At 40.1% G+C, this 4,643-nt stretch overlaps 1 pseudogene; it reads right to left on the reverse strand.

The window, feature by feature from the left end:
* Positions 1 to 717: 717 nt before the first annotated feature.
* LOC147731684 (uncharacterized) lies at positions 718 to 1,653 on the reverse strand (annotated as a pseudogene).
* Positions 1,654 to 4,643: the final 2,990 nt, after the last annotated feature.

A 4,643-nucleotide genomic window follows, 5' to 3' on the forward strand; every position in this document is an offset into this window, starting at 1 on the left:
GCCATTCTGTTAGTTGATTCCATGTATCCAGGATGCTATTGTTATATTCATCCATACTACTTGTGCAATAGAAGATGCCTCCCTCAAGTTGGGAAAGGGCTTCTTTTATGTAGAGTTCCCTTCCCCACAGAACAATATTGCCTCCTTTATCTGAGGGACGCAAAACTACATTTTTATCCTCTGCCAAGGAGAAGATAAAATCCATCTCTCCCTTGGTCAGGTTGATGTCACCTTTACCCCATTTGGGGCAGGTGTGTTTCAATTTAGTGAGTTCTCTAGTTACTACCTCGTGGAAGGTGTCAATTGCATCATGTGGGAGTGTAGGATAGAACACTGACTTGGGTCTGAAAGGAGTAGTGGCGGCCCTGTCTGTTCTTGTTTCTCTAACTCCTATGACTTCAGTGTTAAATTCATTCTCGGGGATTATACCTCCTAGAGAATACACAGTTTGTAATGTCTCGGTGTCACCTACAGTCAATTCAGGTATGTTTGGGCATATTTCTACATCAGTCCCTCCTTTTTTGGTTACCATTGAATGCCATTTGGTCAATTTCAATTTCCTAATAAATTTAAAAATATCCACTCTTGTGTCCGCATAATCAAATAGTTCAGTGGGACAAAACGTAAGTCCCAAACATAATGTTTGTTTTTCTTTGAAAGTCAGTGTTCTATAGGATAAGTTTATTATTGTTTTGTTTACCATTTCTTCATCCATCATTATCTCCTTTTTCTGTAACCACCTCGTTTGGTTCCCACTGGTTTTTTATTTTTTTCTTCTTCTCTGCTGAAGCTTGAGTCTTCTTTGTTTCGATCGCCCCTGCCTCTTGCTCTTCCCCTTGGTCGTCCTCTTGTCGGATTTTGTTTGGGTGCAGTTTGTTGTCCCATATCTGCGTCTTTTTTTCTGCGTGTTCTCAGGACCCGGAACTCTTGTAAAAAATGTGCTGGTTTTTTGGTGATATCGACCACAGGTATTGTGCTTGAGGACTGTTGAGAGGTATCGGTTTCTGAACCACTGGTAGGAATTGATCTATTTTGATCACTTTCAACTTGGATTTGATTTGCAGTGATTGGGGTGGTCTCATATTGATTATAGAGGTAGTCATATTTGGGGCTATATGTTAGAATCCGTCCACTCTCATAATCCCCACAATCGCGATGTAGCTTCCTTTGCTTGCGATATTTGATGTCATCTTCATGTTTTTTAAGTCTATTTTTCAGTTCTTCTTTGAATTTTTTAATAGTATCTTGTTCGTTGCTCTTCAAAAATTCATTTTCCAATTCTTTTATTTGTTGTAGGATTGCGTCACGATCCTCCCATGCATATTTGATTAATATGCTCAGCATATTTTTAGAACTCATGGCAGAATTTTGCGCCCAATCTTCCAACATTTGTGGATTTAATGACTCGTGGGATGGTGTTATATAGATTCTCAAGCCTCTCTGTATCATTTCTTTTTCCACGTAATCTTGTAATGATGTTGCCTCCCACCATTTTCAGCTTTCCTGTTTTCTTAGTCTTTCATATTTACGTAACTGTTCATTCAAGGGATCATTCACTACTTTATCTTGTATTGTTGATTTCAAGTTCCCTTTTCCAGGTGCCCTGGCGAACAGTGACGCTGCCTCGCGCCTTCTTTCACCTTCTTCATCCATTTTAAATCACCATCTGTAGATTTTGTAAATAACTGTACTGTTTGCTTGCCCCACTGTTTACTAGGCGTTGGGTTGTACTGGGAACACTTTGCGATACCCTGTTTCGCCTCGATGGTCTAGTGTCCTGTATCTGTTTGTGATTACGCTCTCTCTACTACCCCACTTAAATAGGTGGTTCCCGATGCTGTTAAGATAACACTTCAGGGAGGTGTTTGCAAGAAATTACGGATCCATAGATTATCAGCGTTTTGTCGTACATGTTGTACTTGTAATGGGGGCATAAGGTTATGTTATTAGAATGTTTTCCATTTCTTCCATGTAACGTCACACCGCGTCACCATAGAATGTTCATATGGTATTTATGTGACGTCACTGTAAACGGGTGTTCAGATGACAGCTGACTCCCGTGGTGACTGCTAGTTAATCCCGCCTCAGCGGGCCCTTGTTATTGAAATAAATCTTAATGTGACAACGCATCTTCCGCTGTCTTGTTGTCACGCTACAATTGGCGACGAGGACTGGCAACGACAAGGGCCTGCGAACACAATTGAAGGATCGACAAGTTGATTTACGAAGCTTGAGATCACATCAAAGGAATAAACAAGCGGGAAGAAACCTGTGAAGGAAAATTGTACGGAGTGAGTACACTGTGGGAAAGAGCGAGCGCTGACTGAAAGAAGAATCTTGATGCAGTAATAAATATAACGCATAAGAATATCAGTAGCGCATAAAGTAAATAATAGCAGGAAAATTTAATATGCTTAAGGATCTGGCGGAAGAAATGTGCAGCTTGACTAAGTGTAACGTATGAACTGTGAGGCAATCCTGTAAACGCCGCGATGCCAGCGAAATCTTTCTTGTAATGCTTCAGTAATTGGCGCGCTTCGTTGACAGTTCACAGCTGAGGCGTCAGTCAGTTACCTCAGCTGAGCCGCGTGAAGCATGCCGGTAGCGTGAGCTGATTGGAGCCGGCCAACGCGCGTCATCGACGTAAACAACGTGCGGCCATCTTTAAAATTGTTTTTTTTTGTAAGCGATCAAACGAGCGCGAGGCAGGTAAAACTAACATCGGAGACATCGCGCATGAAGAAAATAATAAGAGCGTAAAGGGGAAGAGTTGAAAAACAGACTCAAGTAAGCTTAATAAATAAAACTAAAAGGAAAAGTAAGCTTATTACATCAAATCCCACGGAGAAAATAGTTGGCTGTGAGGGAAATTGATCGAATATAACATGGCTGAATGCAATAATATATGTGCACCTCCTTGATTTCTAGACGAACCTGGTAAGCCCACGATGAAATGGAAAAAGTGGGTGAGGGCTTTCGAAAATTACATCGTGTCAATAGATGGGAAAGCTTTTGACGCAGAAAGAAAATGTTCCTTGTTGTTTGGATTGTTAGGAAAAGTGGGACAGGATATTTTTGACAGCCTACCCGAATATGAGAGTCAACCTGGAACATTTGTGCCATTATATGAGTATCAGGAGGCATTAAAAAGATTGGAAAGGCAGTTCGATGAGGAAAACAATATAATGGTCGCAAGACATAAATTTGCCCAAAGGAAACAACAAGAAGGGGAAAGTGTAGAAGACTATGTTGCATGTCTAAGAATTCTGGCGGTAGAATGTGAATATGAGGAGATGACAGATGTGTATATAAGGGACCAGATTGTTTTCTATTGCTATACGAAGAAAGTGCAGGAAAGACTGTTAGCATGCAAAAGACCAACCTTGCAGGAAGTTATAGACATTGCTAGGGGTATAGAAAGGTCTCTAATTTCCACTAAAGAATTGTCTTCAACAGGGAATAACACTAATGTATTTTATTTACAGGACAAGAAGAAGGCTGATGGTAAGGCACATGAAAAAAGTATAGGTGAAAGGAAGGTGGGAGGTAAGCAGTTGTGCTGTTTCAGATGTGGTTCAAATGAACACTTGGCTGATTTCAAAAACTGTCCTGCAATAGGCAAAAATGCATCAAATGTAAAAGGTATGGTCACTATACCACTTTATGTAAAACCAAAAGAATGAGTAACAGTATGAATATAAATGCTGTAGGCAATTTTGATGAAGAAATGAGTGCGAATATAGTTTTATATGTAGAAATGGAGGAAGGAAAAATAAAGGGCCCAGTTAGCGATGTAAAAATTGGTGAGGTTGAACTGAAATTTACAGCAGATTCAGGTGCGCCCATAACAACCATATCTGATACCCTTTTTGAAGAAAAATGGAAAGGTGTACAACTAACTGAATCGGATATAAACCCGAAAGCATTTGGGGAGAAGGAAATACATATGCTAGGGTATTTCTTTGACACTGTGAGTTTCAAGGGGAGAGTAATTGAAACAAAGATTTATGTAGCAGAGAAAGGGAGGATACTAGTAGGATGGAGGGATCTGGCCCAACTAGGAGTGGTACTAGTGCCGGGGGCAAAAGACCCAGTAATATTAAGAGAGGAATGGATGAACAGCATATGTCTAGAAGAGAGTGATGGTGATTTAAAATCTGTTTTTGAAAAACATAAAGAAGTCAGAAAAATGAAATTGGTTGTGTGAAGGGGTTCGACCATGACATCAAACTTAAGGAGGGCGCTATACCATGTAAGCACAAAGTAAGATCAATATCATTATCCATAAGAAGTGAGTTGAAGGAAGTACTTGAGAAGTTAAAAGTAGAAGGTGTAATTGAAGAAGCAGAAGAATCTGAATGGGTTTCTGCTATAGTAGTATCAAAGAAAAAAAAACAGGGGACATTAGGTTATGTGTAGACCTGAGGTCGCTTAATAAAAACATTATTGTGAACTGTCATCCACTACCAAAAATCCAGGACATTCTTCAGTCAACGTCCGGTTCAAAATATTTTTCACTGATCGACTTAAGAGCCGCGTATCATCAAGTGTGTCTGTCAGAAAGGTCTAAGAAATTGACAACTTTCATTTCGCCATTTGGTGCGTTTAGGTATGTGAGACTTCCCTTTGGCCTAGCATCATCG

The sequence above is a fragment of the Lissotriton vulgaris genome, chromosome 2_1 (genome assembly GCF_964263255.1).
Source record: "Lissotriton vulgaris chromosome 2_1, aLisVul1.2, whole genome shotgun sequence".
In the NCBI taxonomy this organism is placed as follows: Eukaryota; Metazoa; Chordata; class Amphibia; order Caudata; family Salamandridae; genus Lissotriton; species Lissotriton vulgaris.